A 20,089-nucleotide genomic window follows, 5' to 3' on the forward strand; every position below is an offset into this window, starting at 1 on the left:
TATTTGCAAAATTAGAAACCAGCAAGATTCAGCACTAGGCCACTGAAAAAAATATGCTTCTACTATGTTTTTCCTTAAGACTATAAAACATATAATGCAAAGGACATAGGGCAATAGCTGATAAATTCCTTAAGAATGAGCAATCCCCAGTTCTATACTATTTACTTGACAGCCAACATCACAAACAATTTTCATAGTCAAGCAAACCATTATTGATTCATGTCATGAGTTGACACCTGATCACAGTGAACTTGCCAATTGCAGGCGATGATGCTTTCATTTTCCATGTATCTGGCATATTCAGATGTCTGTGCACTCCAATTAGCCTGCCATACCAAATTTTATGAGCCACATGACAGCTGTTTGGCTCAGGTTGCAAATCAGTAGATCAAGATGCCTAAAATAAGACAACAGCAATAGAAATTCAGTTTGATTTGCTTTCCTTAGTTAATGTTCCCTGGAGTGGAACTAACTGACTGCATGCTCAAATCAGTATACCTCCACACAATTCAGTTGTATAAAAGAAAGAACTTGTATTTATATGGCATCTTTCATGTCCTCAGGGTGTCCCAAAATGTGTTGCAAGAAATTAATTGCTTCTGAAGCATAGCCATTGGTGTTTTATAAGTAAATGTTGTGCACAATATGTGCAGAAGATCTCTCAAAAAACGATGAGATTAATGAACAGATAATTTCGTTTTTGAGTCATGTCAATTATATCAGGTCTACAGCACAGAAACAGGCCATTCAGTCAGACCAATCTATATCAGGTCAATGCTCCAATTGAGCCTCCTCTCATTGCTCATCACCTAACCCTATTCAGTTTATCTCCTAAACCTTTCCACCTCAAGTGCTCATCTACCTTCCCTTTAAATGCACCTGTGCCATTTGCCACAACTATTCCTTGTGATAGCACATTCCACATTCTAACTACTCTCTAGGTACATTACATTTATTAGTGACTGGATTATATTTATGGCTTCTGGTTTTAGTCTCCTTCACAAGTGGAAACATTTTTTCTATGCCTGCCCTAATCATTATCTTAAAGACACCTAGCAGGTCACCCCCTCAGCTTTTTATCTTCCAAAAGGAACAAAAAAAAAACTGTTCAATCTTTCCTGTTACCTATCATATCTCAGCTCTGGTATCACTCTTGTGAATCCTTTTAGCACCTTTGCGATGCTTTGTTTTAATTAAACAGTCGGAATCCCCTGGTCCGCACCAGTTCTAAGTCAGTTGCTAGGCGCCGGCCGAGGCCACCCGCCTGCCGGGGAAGGCCGCAGCTGGGGCAATCAATATTATTTTTATAAAGTTGGGACTGGAACTATGCACATTACTCCAAACCTGGTGTAACCAAAGTTCTATACAACTTTAAAATGATTTTTGAGAAATACAAGCAAGCATATTATGCTGAAGAGGAGAAAAGAGAAATTAAGGCTGGGATTTTCCATGCCCACTGGCATTTGGTGTTTCCAGTGGCATGAGAGACAATATGGCGAGAAGTCCAAGAATCAGTTTTACAACATCATCAAACCAGTTTGTGATTGTCCGTTCTGCCCCCCGATGGCAGGCCACGTTTCCCACCGTTGCAAACCTCATTGTAATACATCAGCATGTCATTATAAGGCCAGCCTGCCGGGATCAACCCCCACTGCCTGCTGGATTGTCCACACACGCTGATCTGTTTCACGATAGCATATGAAAGGCGCGCACTTGGCGGGTTGCACTTTGAGGGGAACTCGAAGGTGAGTGCACAGTAACATTGCGGACTGCTCACCTAGGTCGCTTGTTGGACTTCAAGGCTGAGGCGCTTTTGGGGGAGCAGGTTGGAGGGGGGCAAGGGCTGCCCTGCAGTTGAGGCGGGGTGGCTAGGGCTAGCCTGTGGTTGAAGGTAGCGTTCAAGCACGTGTGGGCTAGTGGGGATGGGAGAGGCAACAGGCCACACGTTAGGGAGACCTTGTATAAAGTGACCATTCCTCTGCAGCTGAGACAGTTCAGACACAGACACATTGATATGATTGGAGTCGGGCCTTTAGCTTCTCTGCCCACTCAAGCAACGCAAAGGCAGTGAAGTGCCACCAAGAGCTACAGAGCTTTTCAACCCTCGGGCAAATACTGCAAAGTAATGTGTTTTAGTGGACTGCAGTACAGTTGGATGACTGGGCATGTTGTGCAATCTCCTTGGTAAAGCTGGCCATGGAGCAGTCACTGGTGGAGGTGCTCACAGCCCCTTGTAATGTCATTATCCTGAATTGGACCAGTTTCCCCCAAGCTAACAGTGCAGCCTTGCAGTGTGGGTTAGGAGAATGCCTGTGCCTGAGCTGAGAGCACAGCACGCAGTCCAATGGGCAAAGCTGCTGCCAATCAGTCGGGTGGGGCTGAGGTGGGTGGAGTTTCGGGCAACCATGCAGCATGCTAATCTCTGGCCATCCAAGTGGTGGTCAGCACTCTCTGGGATGCGTTAAGGAGCCTTCAGACTTAACCAAGAGAGGATTTTAGTACACCCATGTCTCTCTCTATCACCCTGCAGAAGGAGTACATTAGGATCATAGAGCCTGGTGACCCAGCTGTATGCCTTGTGGCTCACAGAGAGCAGAGACGACAGAGAAGGGAGTGACTGAGGCGCCTGGCTCTACAAAGGGAGGAGCAGCACTCTCTGGAAGAAGGGGCAGCTGGGGCTTCTGCACACACCGCCAAAGAGCCAAAGCGAGCCGTTGCTGGTTAGCGCCTAGCTGGGCACAGGGTTTGTAGACGCTGCCTTTCATGACTGAAAATGACTGAGAGCCAGTGTCGCCAAAGACTGCACACGGCTAGGGAACTGGTCAGTCACATCTGCCACCTGCTGCAGGATTTGGCACCATGGAGATATGGAGGGAATCCACTGCCAGTGGCCATGAATGTGACAGTGGCACTCAATTTCAATGCCAATAACGCCTTTCAGCGCTCCACAGGTGACCTCTGTGAGGTATCACAAGCCTCCACCCATAAATGCATCCATGAGGTCATAGATGCCAACTTTGTGTATTTTGCCTGGGACCAGGACAGCCAGGATGCGAGAGCGATTGGATTCGCCCAGATCTCGGGTTTCCTACAGGTGTAGGGTGCTATTGACTGCATTCAAATGGTGCTCAGATCTCCATTGCAACATGCAGTCAGCTACATCAACAGCAAGGGATTCCATTTGCTGAAGGTGCAGCTGGTGTGTGACCACAACAAACGCATCCTGCAGGTCCATGCATGGTTTCCAGGGAGTGTGCATGACACCTACATCCTGAGTCGGTCATAGATCCCTGAAGTATTCCAGGGTCCACATAAGCTGCATAGATGACTTCTCGGGGACAAGGGCTAACCGCAGAGGCCATGGTTGATGACACCTGTGTAGCTGCCTCAGCCTGCAGCAGAGCGACGGTATAACGAGGTTCATGCTGCAACTCGCAACTTGGTGGAGCACACCACCAGGATGTTGAAAATGAGGTTTCAGTACCTGGACCAGTCTGGTGGGGCCCTGCAATATAGTCCACAGAGGGTGTCATGCATCATCATCACCTGCTGCACCCTTTACAATCTGGTGCTGCAACAGGGAGAGGAGCTGGCTGAGGAGGAGATGAAGGAGCTGGAAGTCTCTCTGATGAGGAGGACGACGATAAGGATGAGGGCAAGGAGGTCCTTAAAGGCGATGATGATGGGGATGAGGCTCTCGCACTGGCTAGACGAGGCAGGCACGCTCGGAAGGCCCTCATAGCTGCTAGATTTGTGGATGATGATGATGACATGCAGTGAGGAGATACCATAGATCCTCACATTGCTTCTATAAATGTTTGGCTCTAGTCAGGCTTATGGCAACGTACATACACTCTGCGATAATGCTCTTGTCATGGAAATGAAGTGGAGGCCCTAATAGTTACTTGTTTGCAGGAGGATGATGATGACATGCAGTGAGGACAGTCCGTTGATCTTCACATAGCCCCTGAGAATGTCTGACTCTTGTCTGGCCGAGAGCAGCTCGCTTGTGCTCTGTGATCAGGGTCATATCATTCAGCACCACCTTTAAGGTGCTGAGAGTACACAGAGAGAATGAGAGAACCCTGGAGCCTGCCCACTACATTCTGGCAGCAATGACAAGCACCGCCGAGGCGCAGACATAAGTAATGTTTCCAGGGAATGTGAGGCTGGACTGAAGCCTGCACAAAGCACATGGAAAAGGCCCTGGACTGAGATATTTGCTTTTATCTTGCGCAGAAAGGTTTCAAATCTGAGTGACACAAACATTGCTCGTCAGAACAAGGAGCCATAAGCAGGGAGGCATTCTTGGAAGTTTATTGACAACAGTGGAGAGAATGTACAAGTGATTAATACCCGTGCCTAGGCTGTGCAACTACATGTTAACTTTTCTAACTCGGCCACTATGTCTTGGTGCTCTCCTGCCATCCACAGTGGAGGCTGAGGCAGCCTGCTGACTGCTACGCCTGTCTGTGATGACCTTGGCAGGTGTCCTCTGGAGGGCCGAGACCTGGAGAGCCCTGACCTGCTTTGGATGTCCTGCTGTGTAGCCGTGGGACCCTCCTCAGCCTTGGAGCTGGAGCTGCTAAGGTCACAGGAAGAGGAGATTTGGATAGGCTGAACACTCCTGGAGTCACCTGGATGGTTGGCTCTGGGGTGTGCACCTGCTGAGCCCCCTCCCTATGGGTGCCCAAGGGTCCCAGGCTGACTTCTTGAGGAAAAGGGGAAGCTGAAGTGAGATTGAGCTGCCTCACAGCCCTCTCACGATGTTGGAGTACACAATGTTGGAGGTCAAATATGGCGTCAGCGATGGAGTTGAGCCTGCGCAACAGTGCAGGAGTGAAGTCCTGGACCAAGGTCTCCATGGCAGCCACCATCCTACCAGTGTTGACCTCGATGCATTGGCATTCCAGCACTATCACATTAGAGTGAAGGCAGACAGATTCCTCCACCATGCCTTGCAATCTGAGGAGCGTAGTGGACATCCCTTCCCAATGTCCGCAAACTTGACTTTGCAGCTCCTGCAACTGTGACATGCAAGACTTCAGAGGCTCATCATCTGACTCGGACTCAGCAAATTTCTGGCCTCCAGCAGACCTCCACGTGCCGGGGACCTGGGAAGTCCCTGCCTCTGCCTGCTGTGGATCAGACAATTCAATGTGCTCACCAGTTTGTGATCCTGAGGCTACTCTAAAGCTAGGTCCCTCCGAGGTGTGTGTCTCTGCACTGGTGGATGGTGTGGGTGAGCACTGTGACAGAACTTCAAGGAGGATGCTTTCGGATTCCTGTTCAGAGGCTTCTTCGGGGCTTAATTGGGGGACCAATTTCCTGGACTCCATCGGCTATTTGGCAGATGTGCCTGCGAAAGCAAGGGGAGATAATTACTGCATGGCAGTGGCCTGTGAAACAGCACACATCACTCAGCATGGTTGTCTGATGGATGTTGCGCGGCTGGATCCTCACTTGGTTGAGCGCCACCAAACTCACTGTCAGCACAGGAGCAGTCCCGATTGTTGCCAGCCAGCTGGTTGACTCTGTTTTCAAAGTCCGTGTGGACCTTGAATTCAGGCATTCCCCCAACAGTCTGTGACCTCCCCCTCTTGTTGTGTGGTAGCTTGTCCTGCATGAATCAAGATGAAGAGAGTGTAAGCAGGATGCCTGCAAGGCCAGATGATAAGGATGCCTGGCATGTGTGGATGGGGAGTGGTCCCATGGATGAGATGAGGACAATGAACGTGTGTGTGAGAGAGTAAATGGTGCTGTCCTTAACTGGCAGTGAGTTAGGGCCCTGTGGATGTGTGATGTGTTTGTGAGTGTGTGAGTTAAGAGTGATAAGCAGAGTGACTTACACTGGCGGAATGGAGGAGATCATTCATTCTCTTGCAGCACTGTCCTCTTTTGAAGGGTGTTGGTACTGACCACCACTGATACCACCTCCCAAGCCTGGTTGATCACCCCACTGCCCATCCTGCAGCCAGGGCAGGGGTAGAGGACATCTCTGTGGCCCTCCACAGTGTCTGAAAGGTGCTCTAGTGATGTGTCACTAAACTTGGGGGCTGCAGACATTTTGCCATTTGTGGACATCTTCCCTGCAGTAGTCCTGGGTTGGAAGCACAGAGATTTGTGCGCACGGCTGGACTTCAGATATTGCGCCTGTTATCATGAAGTGGCAAGGTGATAGTATGGTGGACAAATGAGAGCCTGGCCGCCACGGAAACGGCGTTAATGCATAATTAATGCGGCGGGTTGTGACGATATGGTGTGAAAACTCACCATTGCGGCCGGCGGATAAAACGTTTTGCTCACCCATTACTGCAGTTAGTGCAAACCTGGGCTGATTCCTCCCTTGGACTGGAGACAAAGACGGATACAGATATGGAGAGATAGAGAAAAAAGGCTGTAGTTAAATGAGAAGGGAGGGCAGGCCTTAGTGGGAATAGATGTTTTTTCTTCATAATTAAAAACAGAAAATGCTGGAATACTCAGCAGGTCTGGCAGCATTTGTCCAGAGAGAAATAGAGTTAAGTTTCAGGTCTATAATCTTTCATAAGAACTGGGAAAAGTTAGGAATGTAATAGGTTATGAGCCAGTGAAAGGGCAGAGGGATGGAAGAAGAACAAATGGGAAGGTATACAATAGGATGGAGGATAGGAGAGATTAGATAAGAAAATTAAACCTTTTCTCTTGCATGGTGCAAGGCCAAAGGGATTTTTTCTGAGATGTTCCCTCTGTCTGTGGCATGATACTTGGTTAGTAGACAGGCGCAGTCATACTCTGGTGTCTTCTTAACACTTGTTTATTAGTACTACTTCTAAACAGGTTACAAAGTGGGCACATTGCTCCTAGGCATGGTGTTCCAATCTTTCTCTCCCTCTTGAGAGATAGTCTAACACATTACTGACTGATGTCAGTGGTACATCATCATCTACGTCACACATTAGCATACCTCATCTGTGAACCCTTTATACTACAGGAATGGGAATGGGACTAGTAAAGAAACAAAAGGTCTGTCCAGAGGAGGTGTGAGCGGGCAGATAGCTGCCATCCAAATGCAAAGTAAAGGAAATAAGAGAGAAATGAGAAAAAAAAGACCAGCAGAATTTACAATCTAAAAGTTTTGAACTCAATGTTGAGTCCAGAAGGCTGTGAAATGTCCAGTCGAAAGATGAAGTGCTGTACCTCAAGCTTGTGTTGAACTTCACAGGAGCAGTGTAGCAGACCGAGGACAGAAAGTCAGAGTGGGAGCAAGGTAGAGAATTAAAGTGACAGGGGGCTGGAAGCTCAGGGTCACATTTGCAAACTGAAGGGAGTTGCTCTGAAAAGCCATCAGACAATCTGTGGTTGGTCTCCTTAATGTCAATGAGACCACAACATGATCAGCAAATGCAGTATACTAAATTGAAAGAAGTACAAGTAAATCATTGTTTCACTTGGAAAGAGTGTTTGGGACCTTGGGCGATGAGAAGGGAGGAGGTAAAAGGGAAGGTGTTGCATCTGCTGCACATGGTTAGAAAGGTGTGTAGGAGGGGGAGGGGGTAACTGAGGAGTGAACCAGGGTGTCACAGAGGCAATAATTTGTTCAGACTGCTCAAAGTGAAGGGAAGGGAAAGATGTGTTTGCAATGGAATTATATAGGAAGTGGAGGAAATGGAGGACGATGATCCGTTGAGGCTAGTGTGTTGGAAGATGAGGACAAGGGGAACCGTTTTGTGGTTCTGGGAGGGAGGGGAAGGGGTAAGATTGGAAGTGCGTGAATAGAATGGGCATGGTTGAGGTTCTTGATCATGGTGGGGAAGGAAATCCTCGATTAAGGATTCATATTGGTAGTTCTCGTACGGTGGTCGCATCATCAGAACTCATGACAGAGACAGAGAAACTGGAAGAGACTAGGACAGAGTCCTTACGTGAAGTAACATGTGAGGAAGAGTAGTCAAGGTAGCTGTGGGAGTCAGTGGGCTTGTGCTGAACAATGGTTGATGGCCTATCCCCATAAAAAAGAAGCAGAGGTCAAGGAAGGCAAGGGGAAAGTCAGCAATAGACTATGTGAAGGTGAGAGGAAGGTGCAAATTAGAAGCAAAGTCAATTAAATTTTCCAGTCAAGGCAAGGTCTGGAAGCAGCACTGATACAGTCATCAATGGAAAAAGTGGTGAGGAAGGTGGCCTGAGTAGGGCTGGAACAAGGAATGTTCCACATATCTTGCAGGTCTAAATAGATTATCTGGGTAACCATAGCAATGCCTTTTACTTGAAGGAGGTGAGTGGAATTGAAGTAGAAGTTGTTCAATGTGTAAACAAGTTCAGCGAGGCAGAGAAGAGTGGTGATGGATGGGGACTGGTTGGGCCTTCATTCAAGGAAGAAGTGGGGATCTCTCAGACTGTCGTGGTGGGAGGGGTGGAGGTGTAGAGGGATTGGGCATCCATGGTGAAAAGGAGATGGTCACGGCCAGGAAATTGGAAACTGTTAAGATGATGTAGGGCATCCGAAGAGTCGGGGTATTATTTGGAAATGATTGGACATGGGAAGAAAAATGGAGTTGAGATAGGAAGAAATCAGTTCAGTGGGGCATGAACAAGTTGAACAATGGGTCTACAAGCAGCCTTTTTGTGGATTTTGGGCTGTTCAGTATTGGGGGTCAATGAAATTGGAGGCCATGGAGATAAAACTTCCAGAGGGAAAGAGGTCAGTGAAAGTCCTGGCAACATTGTCTTGATGTTTAGTGGTAGTGTCGTAGTCTAGGGGGAGATAGAAGGAAATGTAAGTGAGCTACTTTCAGTCTCTGCTAGATAAAGGTCGATACGACAGACAACAACAGCACCACCCTTATTAGCAAGTTTGATGCCAATAGTAGTGTTGGACCTGAGAAAGCAAAGTGCAGCAAGTTCAGAGGGACACAAGTTAGAGCAAGTAAGGGCAGCAGCGAAATTGAGATGGTGATATGCTGGCAATTCTCAAAGAAAAGATCGAGAGAGATAAGAGGCCAAAGGGAGACATCAAGCTGGAGGGAGAATACTGGAAACAGGTAAAAGAGTCTACTGAGCAGGTGGAAGACATGCGGCCAAAGAAGTGGGCATGGAGGAGAAGGCATTAGTTTGTCAAAAGTAAAGCACCAATTGAATGTGGAGCTAATTATGCATCATGCTTTTGTGTAACTGGAAGTTAAAAAGAACAAGAATAATCATTTACATCCGTGAGACAGAGGTGGAAAAAAAGAAAAAAGGCAGAAATTCTTCTAATTTTTTGTTTTGAAGTTGAATTTTGAAAGTTACCAAGTCCTCTTGCAGAAAAACAAGTAGATGAGAAATAGGTTGAAACTGTAGTTTCCTCTGGCAGGAGAACAATAATAACACCTAAGTAACTATAAATCCAGGAAACTGGGGTTTAGTCATGTCTGGGTCTATCTTTAATTGTCCCTGTAGGCATCAGTGCTTAGGCTTCATGTGGACCTGCTTTTCTTGAACAAAGCTTGCTCAATGTCAGCTGAAGCCAGCATGGCTCGATTTTTACAAATTTATTTGCAGATAAAAAGAGCCTAATGTCTGTAGGCCAATAGTAAGCCATATTTTCTGCCTTCACCAATATGGTGGGACACTTCTGGTACATACCAAGTGAGCATGCCCTGCCTGCCACATTAGATTCTTATAGGCTCCCATTTTGCTCCGAACAAAACACCATGGAATTTCTGAGCCAGTGACTGTCGCAAAAAAGTCTTGTCGTTTGTAAGTTCAGTGTGCACTCTACTGTAATTCCGTTATAGTGCTCAATGCACTGGAGTGCAGTGAACTATAAACCTGTAGAGGGCACTGTATGCTGTTTGATTTGTCCAGCATGGTGTAGTTCTACTTTGGAAGAAGTGACTAATTTTCTGAGGAGAAATCTCTTTTTGGATAAGTTAATAGGAAAACTCAACAGTAGTAGAATATCTTGTTTCTTGTTTCAATACACATCATCCCGTTTACTCCACTGAACACTGGACCCTGCTGATTGATCACACAATGGCACCACAGTTCCAGCTAATCTGTTCCTTTAACTGGAAAAGGATGTATGATGCCAAGCAACTTGTAAGGAGAGATATGGCGAAAAACACTTTTGTTGAACACATTTCAAAGTCTTGTGAAGACTCGCTCTATGCTTGAGTGGCCTTGGACTTTGCTTAAACATGGCAAAGCTACAGTGAATCTGAATAAGCCAAGTCAGATACATGTAGCAAAACCTGACTTTTCACCCTATTCAGTACTGTGTAACCAGTCTCCAAGAAACTGTCCTTTTACACAATAGTGGCTTTACTTTGTCTCACAATGTCATACTGTGTGCTCTGTGTAGGCAAGTCCTAGATTCCAGCTGAAACTGAGAGGCAAAGTTTCATCATATGCCAGCATAGGTTTCTCATGGCCACAACAAGTAGGCTAAATTTTACTAAAATTAGAAAAAACATACAAAATTAAAAACAATTCTTGATTATCATTTATTTGACCTGAATGTAAATTAAATTTCACTCATCTTCTAATCACATTACAACTCTTAATGCATTTTCAGGGTCGATGTTCTTTGTGCGCAAAACAAAAAGAGAAACTGTAAACACATTGAAATACTTCATACTTCGACCTCTGATTTATTTTTCTACAGCAAGACCTCTGAATCAACTGGGCTGCAGCATTTTAATTAGAAATATATGAATTTCAGGAATGCATTCACAATGCAGTGATATAAAATGCAGCCTGTAAGACTGACAGCAGAATGAAGGTTCTTACTTTGGAGTCAGTTTGAGCCTTCACACGGACAAGTTTAGCATCAGTACAAACCTAAAGCTACCCTGCAGGCGTGGATCCAAAATCTGGGTGTGTCTTCCTCTATCAACTTGCTAACCACTATTATTTCAAGCATGCATTGTTTTAATGCAAAAGTAGCTTAGCATAGAAGAGAAATTTCACCAGTGTCGACTGCTGTATTGGGATGCTATGCATCTTCTGCATAATTAGCTCTCCCACCATAGCAGAGGAACTGATATTTGAGAGCAAGGCAAGCTGTGTAAGTGATAGGAGTTATTCATTTTTCCAGCAATTGGGAAAGCAGCTGTACAAACATCACATGTCTTCTCTATGCTATATATGTGACAGAACTTCTTGTACTGCACAGACTGCAAATTATATTTCATTGCAAATAGAGTAAATATACTGAAGCTCACCCAAATAAGATTGGGATACTCATGGTATATAACTGTGTGACATAACACGTGAGAATTTCTGTATATTGCATTGTCCAATAAGTCCTCTGAGCAGTTCCACCTGAATTAACATTAAGGGAGAAGTTTTAACCTGAAAATGTCATTGGACTTGCAAATGGGCAGCTAATTAAAAAGGCTGAAATTGACAGTGTATTGAGAAGACAGCAGCAATCTCTCAAATTCTGACTTCAACCTTAGCGCTACAGGCTGCAAGCAAGAAACTTCTGTGTGAGAGGTGCACTGGTAATTACAGTAGCCAAAGAACCAGTTATTTTAACTGGGATTTTGGAATTTAACTAAATGTGCATGGGTTTCAAGGGCTTCGTGGAGCTCGCCAGGGAAATCGAGGTGAGAGGACAGCGAGATCTGTGGGTGCCTGAAGAAATGTCAGACAGAAGTCCTTTGAATACTGAGACCCTACACCTGTTTCCTTGCCTAAGTGAAATCTTTTTGCTCACAGGACCCGTTCTGAGAGCGTGCTTTCACTACTTTGAAAGTTATTTCCAATACTTTGGAAGTGATTTCTATTACTTTGGAGTTTTTAGTACCTTTGCTCTACGCTTCCCAAATGTCAACCTTCAGTTCAACATGAGAGCTACTTATGCAACTTTACCTTCAATCCCAGGCGGGGTACAAGAAGAATAGCAACAGCAATAGGACTAGTGGTAAGAGCAGCAGGAGCAGGTTCAGCCTTCCACTAAACTCCTATCGCTCCACAGGAGAGAAGGGTTGAGCACAGATTCCCAGCCCATAGGAGGTGATAACCATAACCTCGGATTTATAGGCAGATGATCAGCTTTCTGGCAAGTCTAAGCGCCAGTGTCTCAGGAGGCTCAGATTATTATGCCTGGTGGTCACTGATATTTACAACCTCCTGGAAATAGACATCCTGCCAATTGGACTAGGTGGGTACACATTGCCTGTGGCTATCAAAGTCACCACTAGGTAAGTTCTTCACATCTGGCTCCTTCCAGGAATCTATAGGTGATATTTACAGAATCTCACAATCTGTTACCCACAAATGCTTCACACAGGTGATTGATGTCATGTTTGCCAAGGTCAGAACTTATGAACATTCCCCAGCAGAGGTCAGTCAGAATAAGTGGGCATTTGCATTTGCTACCCTGGCTAGCTGGCTTCCCACAGGACCAGGAAAACATTGATCACATAAGTGTGGCAATCAAGGCACCTTGATATCAACCTGGAGTCTTCACCAAGTGAAAGGGAAGAGGTGGAGCAATGGGTGAGAAGTGGAAGTGCTTGTGTAGAGTCCCCACTCCACCCTTTCTCCATCTTCTCTCTCATGGTCCTCACCAGCATTTTCCTACTAGCTGAGAGCTGGAGAGCACTTTGCCCGCACTTCAGTGAGGCACTGAAATCTTAAGAGCAAATATATCAAATGTCATGGTGAGTTGAAGGTAGGGAGCTGCACTATCACAAAAGCTGGCAGCATTTCTTTTTCTCCACAAAGACTTTTGCCACCTCAGGTCAAGACAGTCTTTTCACACCAGGCATGTGAATGTATTTTTAATTAACTTTTTCCATGAAGAGAGTATGAATTGCTGACTTCTGATATTTGGAAGATCTTTTTTGTTATCTTCTGGAATCTAACTTGCATATCAAATAGCTTGTTCTTGAGGGCCAATAGTATGCATCAACAAACTTCGCACGCATCCAATGTTTCAAAGTCAGGCAAAAATTTCAGCTCCAGTAAGCATGGGATGACTTCCCTTTGGGAGACAAGCTGGCTGTTTCCCTCAAAATATTCAAGGCCATCTCTTGTTTGCAACGTGCACAAAACACACAGAATATTTCCTTTCAGAAAACAGCCTACAGCTTTGTTTTATATTCCTGAGGTAGAAGCCTTTCTAGAATTGAACAAGAAACAGATATGATGACCCAAAATTTGCTATCAGTAAGACAGTGACACTAAATTGCCCATTAATTTACCTGCTTTTCTGCTTACTTCAACCATAATATTCTACAAAATAGAGTTTTACACCTTTTTTTTCACTCTTCCTATTGTCTTCCCTCACCTTTCACCCATAAATAGGTTTTGTAACATTTGTTATTCTTGCTTATTCCTTTCCACATTGTCTAATCAATGAATTAGGGTCATATTTATTTAATTTGTTTTTGTTTGTTGTTGGTATATACTTATACTGTAGGCTCAGATATACTTAAAGGAATTCTGGTTGTCCTCAACTACAGTTCTTCTTAAGTAATTCAGTTTGTTTAAAAACTTCCCTGGTTGCCTTAACTTTGACCCTTTTAAATTTGCACATCCTTTACTGGTTTATCCCAAGTCATACTATTTTATGGTCCTGTCAACCAGGAATCTCACCACTTTCATACCCAAGTTTACTATCTGAACTACTTGGCAATGACAGGAAAATGAATCTCAAGTGTTAGTTATCTTTTTAAAGAAGAGCTGTTCAAATAAAATATGATTTAAAAAATGTCCCACTGCTGCAGGGTTTCTATTTTAGATCCAAAATAAGCAATCACAAGTGACTTTCTCACCAATTCATCACAAGCTTGTCTGCGTTTATTTGGATTGATTTCAGCATTTCAGTATGACCTTTTTAAATTATTTCCCCTCCTAATGTGTTTTATGTAACAGTGGTTGCTTCAACATTGGACAGACTTGGGGTTAATGCAATCTGGCAGCCAGCGTGAGATTATGTTCCATTCCTTTACTTCTTCTATATGAAGCCAAGATAGTAACTGTAATAAAAAGTGAACTTTAAAATGATTAGGATATTTGTGAATAAATAATTCACACAAGTAGTCCAAGCAATACTGAGCAGAATCATTTCTGTTTCAGTGTAAATTGGGAAAATTGTGATAGGCAACTAGGGATGGGCAATAAATGCTGGCCAGCCAGCGAAGCCCACGTCCTGTGAATGAATAAAAAAAAAATTATACTGCATCAAAATAAGGAATCTTTCCCTGCATTGTTGGAAAATTAAGGATGGGAACAGATCTGTAATGTCACCATAAGTCTTTGACAGTATGCTTTGGCCCTCACAATGACATAACATGTATGAACTATCATAAACGGTAGCCCTGCTCATTCTGTTTGGGGTGGAGTGTTGATGAATTGTCACCCCACACCGCATATTAGCATACTTCTTGTAAAACCAACAAGGTCATGGGAATCTGTTGCATGATTCACCAACACAAGAGCCCCCGCCCCCAAACATCAGCACTACCACTGCCCAATAAAAATTACTTTCTCTCTGAGATAGATAAGCATGTTCTACCCTTCTGATTTGTCCTTTCTCATTGTGGGGAAGTATCAGCTCATTCCCATCACAAGTTTAGCTCAAGCAAGTAACTTAGAGGATAAGCATTACCAAGACCCACAAGTGTGCCTCAACGTCTTGAAACACCCGTGCCCCTCTGCAGTAAAAGTGCTTATTGTATGTATTGTATATTATATATTTTTTAAAAATTCTTTCCTGGGATGTAGGTGTCGCTGGCAAGGCCAGAATTTATTGCCCATCCCTACTTGCCCCTGAGAAGGTGGTGATGAGCTACCTTTTTGAACTGTTGCAATCCATGTGGTGCAGGTATAGCCACGTTGCTGTCAGGGAGGGAGTTCCAGGATTTTGAGCCAGCGACAGTGAAGGAACGGTGATATATTTCCAAGTCAGGATGGTGTGTAACTTGCAGGGGAACATGCAGGTGGTGGTGTTTCCATGTGTCAACTGCCCTTGCCCTTCTAGTTGACAGACTGCAGGTTTGGAAGGTGCTGTCAAAGGAGCCTTGATGAGTTGCTGCAATGCATCTTGTATGTAGAACATACTTCTACCACTGTGCATTGAGAGAGCGAAATTTTTAAGCGCTGATGGGGCACCAATCAGGTGGACTGCTATGGCATGGATAGTGTCAAACTTCTTGAGTGTTGTTCAAGCTGCACTCATCCAGGCAAGACTTGAGCTTTGCAGATAGTTGGCAGGCTTAGGGGAGTCAGGAGGTGAATTACTTGCTGCAGAATTCCCAGCCTTTCACCTGCTCCTGTAGCCATAGCATTTATATGGCTGGTCCAGTTCAGTTTCTGGTCAATGGAACCTCCAGGATGTTTATAGTGGGGGGATTCAGTGATAGTAATGCCATTAAATGTCATGGGGAGATGGTTAGATTCTCTCTAGTCGGTGATAGTCACTGCCTGGTACTTGTATGGCGCAGATGCTACTTGCCACTTATCAGCACAATCCTAAATTTTGGCCAGGTCTTGCTGCATTTGGACATGGACTGCTTCAGGATCTGAGGAGTCATGAATAGTGCTAAACATTGTGTAATCATCAACAAACATCCCCATTCTGATCTTATAATAGAAGGTAGTTTACTGATGAAGCATCTGAAGATGGTTGGGCCTAGGACACTACCCTGAGGAACTCTTGCAGCAATGTCCTAGGACTGAGATGATTGACCTCCAACAACCACAACCATCTTTCTTTGTGCTAGGTATGCCTCCAACCAATGGAAAGTTTTTCCCCTGATTCCCATTGACTTCAGTTTTGCTCGGGCTCCTTGATGCCACAATTGATCAAATGCTGCCTTGATGTCAAAGGCAGTCATTGTCACCTCACCTCTTGAGTTCAGCTCTTTTGTTCATGTTTGGACTATGACTGAAATAAGGTTAGGAACTGAGTGGCCCTAGTGGAACCCAAGCTGTGTGTCAATGAGCAGCTTATTGCTGAGTAAGTGCCACTTAATAACACTATAGATAACACCTTCACTTTGCTGATAATCATGGGTAGACTGACAAGGTGGTAATTGGCTGGGTTGGATTTGGCCTGCCTTTTATGGACACAACATACCTGGGCAACTTTGCACATTGCCAGTTAGATGCCAATGTCATAGTTGCACTGGAACAGCTTGACAAGGGGTGCGGCTAGTTCTGGATCACAAGTCTTCAATACTATTGCCAGAATTTTGTCAGGGCCCATAGCTTTTGCAGTATCCAATGTCTTCAGCTGTTTCTTGCTATCATGTGGAGTGAATCGAATTGGCTAAAGACTGGCATTTGTGATGCTGGGGACCTCTGGAGGAGGCTGAGATGGATCATCCATCCAGCACTTCTGACTGAAGATTGTAGGCAAATGCTTCAGCCTTGTCTTTTGAACTAATGCGCTGGCTCCCCCATCATTGAGAATAGGGATATTTGTGGAGCCTCCTCCTCTTATTAGTTGTTTAATTGTAAAAAGATTGCAGAGTTTAGATCTGATCAGTTGTTTGTGGGATCTCTTGACTCTGTCTATCGCATGCTACCTCTGCAGCTTGGCTTGCAAGTAGTCCCGTGTTTTGGCTTCACCAGATTGACACCTTATTTTTAGATATGTCTGGCATGAGGATGACATCTCATTTTTAAGTATGATGTTCTTGGCATGCCCTCCTGCACTCTTCACTGAACCTTTATACCCTATGGGAGTATATGAGAGTGGGAGTTTACCTCTGAAAGAGCGGAGCAGCTATGCCAACTTAGGGCCAACTCATGCCAATACATGACCCCCCACTCACCCCTGTGGCCCCTTATTGCCTCTACACAAACTTATTGCCAACCCATGCGAACACTTGACCATTCACTCACTACCCTTTGCCCTTACACAATCCATGCTAATTCAATCAATATCGAGTATTGGCAGACTGCAGGATCCATGCAGAGATGAAATAACATAAAGTTCTAAGTATCTATTACAATCTTCACTATATAACAAAAATTCTGATAAAAGCCCATTCAATACATTTAAATCTCCTCAAGTTATTAATCCCTTATAGAAACATATGTTGTGTTCATTAATTCACATGAAGGACAAGTAATCCCTTAAAAACCTTTCAGAGCTTTCAATCAAACTGTAAACTCACAGTCTCCCCCTTCCCTCACCCCCAAACACCAACCCCACACCGCCCCCCCTCCCCCGCCCCCCACCCCACTGCGTTAATGACAAGTTGTGGAAGTAGTTAAGCCATAATAATACTATATTAATAGCTTTTAGGGTTATGTCAACAAACAGCTTTTGAAGCTGAAATTACCTCTTTTTTCAACTCAGAGACATAGACAGGCTTTTTTTTCAAAATTTAAAGAGCAGAGGGCTTAAATATCTGGACAGCTTGATAGACCATACTGTCTTTTATGAGTATTTACATCCACTCTAAAACATTGTAACTCACACACTGCAGGGTTAGTCCCTTGTTGCAATTAAAATGGGGCCTGTTTGAACTCATCACTGAATTCAAATGCCCCTGCTGAGTTCAGGTTTGCCCTATGTGTGAGTTACATCCCATGCCTGTTCAACCAATGGTGAAAATAGTATGTCAGAAATGGGGACAGGTCTTCCTGATTTGGGCTCCCGGTGCCACTTTGGATAAGGCGTGGAGTCTCTATAACTCTTGTGAAAATCTAGGCCACAGTATTTTAATGGCTGATCCCGTAATTTTTCTGGTCAATAGTAACCCCCAGGAAGTTGATGTTGGTGGATTCAGCAATGATATTGCTGATGAATGGCAAGGGGAGCTGGTTTGATTCTCTCTTGTTGGAGATGGTCATTGTCTGGTACTTGTATGGCATGAATGTTACTTGTCACTTATCAGTGCACTTATAAATGTTGTCCAGATCTTGATGCATTTGGACACAGGCTGCTTCAGTATCTGAGGAGTTGTAAATGGTACTGAACACTATGAAATATCAGTGAACATCCCCACTTCTAACCTTGTGATAGAGGGACAGTCATTGATGAAGCAGCTGAACATAGCTGGTGTAGGATACTCCCCTGAGGAGCTCCTGCAGCGATGTCCTGGGTCTGAGATTATTGTCCTCTAACAGCCACGGCTATCTTCCTTTTTGCTAGGTATTGCTCCAACCAGTGGAGAATTTTCCCCGTGTTCCCACTAACTGCAGCTTTGCTAGGACTCTTTGAAGCCACACTCAGTCAAATGTGCCTTGATATCAAGAGGAGGCACTCAACTCACCTCTTGTTCGGTTCTTCTGTCCATTGGACTAAGCTGTAATAAGGTCAGGAGCTGAATGGCCCTCGTGGAACCCAAACAGAAATTTGGTGAGCAGGTTATTGCTGTCTAAGTGCCACTGGACAGGGCATACCTGGGATATTTTCAATATTGTAGCAGTACTAGAGTAGCTTGGCTAGGGTCTCGGCTAGTTTTGGAGCACAAGTCTTCAGTATTACTTGCCAGGATGTTGTCAGGACCAATAACTTCTGTTGTATCCAGTGCCTTCAGCCATTTCTTGATATCACCTGGAGTGAATAGAATCGTTTGAAAACTGACATTTTTGATATTGGAGAAGGCCAAGATAAATTATTCTCTCAGTACTTCAGGCTGAAGATGATTGCAAATTCTTCAGACCTGTTTTTGCACTGATGTGCTGGGCTCCCCCCATCATTGAGGATGGGGACGTTTGTGAAGTTTCCTCTTGCATTTAGTTATTTAGTTATCCACCACCATTCATGACTGGATGCAGCAGCGTTTTAACATTTCATTCTATATCAGTACATACTTACATATCACATCAAATTGGATTTGGTTTTAAACATTAGCTCTAAATCTGGTATAATATATGAAATTTTTCAGGCATGCATCACACTTTAAAAATATCTACAGCACAGAGAAGCTTTGGTTTCAGATTGTTTCTTAGCACATTTCAGCCAATGAAGTAATAATTTACTGCAATTTACTTGCTACGCTCACTTCTCACAAGCTTCCACTATATCCTCTGACTCAGTATGAGCAAATGCACAGGGGATCCACTTTTTGTTCATAATTTTATAAACTTATGTTCTTGGATCAATCAAGATTAAGATAATATTAGCTCCATAACTAATATCAACTACAAGAGATTGAAATATTTTAAAAATAAAAATATTACTGTATTTTTCTGCTTCAGTAAAAAAATTCCCCCACACCCCCAGGACCCATTACTGAGAAGATTTATTTGGCCTGGCTGCCAACTGAATAGCAGTAAGAAATACACAACAAACAATTCCCAGCTTCAAAAGTCAGCACATTGGTTGTTAAAATGGTTTGGTTGCAAAAAAGCAAGAATATTTAGCATCAAAATAGGATCAAGCATTTGGGACAAATGTTCAGCACTGAGTAAAGTAACATCATGGTCTGAATTTTTCCCTTGTTGAGCGAGCGCAATTGGCAGACCCAAGAGCGGTCGGGAAGTGGGCCCATGATCGCGATTGGTCTCTGACCGCGATTCCATGCTGGCTGGCCAATTAACAGTCAGCCAGCATGAAACGTGCACTGAAAAGCTCAGAGCTGCTGGAATGGGGGCGGGCAACAACATCACCACAGGTGCAGGGAGCGCTGCGAGAGAGTTCCCTGAAGGCAGACGGCTGCCTCAGGGAGCTGCAGACCTGCAAATAATAAAATAATAAAATAGCTGGAAAATTGCCCATGTAGCACAATCAAGCACCTGGAAACATACCTCATAAAAATGCTGTACCCAGGTATTTATTTTTATTTTATTTCCTATTGGAGGTTTCATCGAGCCCTTGAATGAGGTTCCATGAAAAATGTAAAGGCAGATTGGCCTGTCCGCCAACTGTAAGGTTGGACCGACCATGAAAAAGCGCATTCAATTGCGCTGTTAATGGACTTAATTGCCTGTTTAATTGTTGGCAGGGTGCACTTTTGACTGCTGCATGCACATGCCGAGCGAAATATCGCAGAAGTGCGTGATGATGTCAGAACACTTGCCTGACGTCATCTTGCACGATTTTACCCCTGATTGAGTTGAGCATGCGCCCGCCTGGGGGGACATAAAATTCTGTCTCTTTAGTGTTATTGGATATCACAAGTGTTGTACTTGGAAGATATTTGTGCCTGTTAGACAA

At 44.3% G+C, this 20,089-nt stretch overlaps 1 protein-coding gene across 2 annotated transcripts in view; it reads left to right on the forward strand.

Annotated features, from left to right (window-relative positions):
- Window positions 1-20,089, forward strand: part of LOC121282358 (receptor-type tyrosine-protein phosphatase R-like) — a 170,707-nt gene that overhangs the window by 36,310 nt on the left and 114,308 nt on the right. Inside the window, exon 1 of one of the 2 annotated variants that reach the window (XM_041196064.1) lies at window positions 14,576-14,647. The exons of the other annotated variant lie outside the window; for it this stretch is intronic. The gene's annotated coding sequence lies outside the window, so the exon portion shown is untranslated. Of the gene's footprint in view, window positions 1-14,575; window positions 14,648-20,089 lie in introns of those variants that run through there. 2 annotated transcript variants of the gene reach the window in all.

This window comes from Carcharodon carcharias, chromosome 9 (assembly GCF_017639515.1).
Source record: "Carcharodon carcharias isolate sCarCar2 chromosome 9, sCarCar2.pri, whole genome shotgun sequence".
Lineage (NCBI taxonomy): Eukaryota > Metazoa > Chordata > Chondrichthyes > Lamniformes > Lamnidae > Carcharodon > Carcharodon carcharias.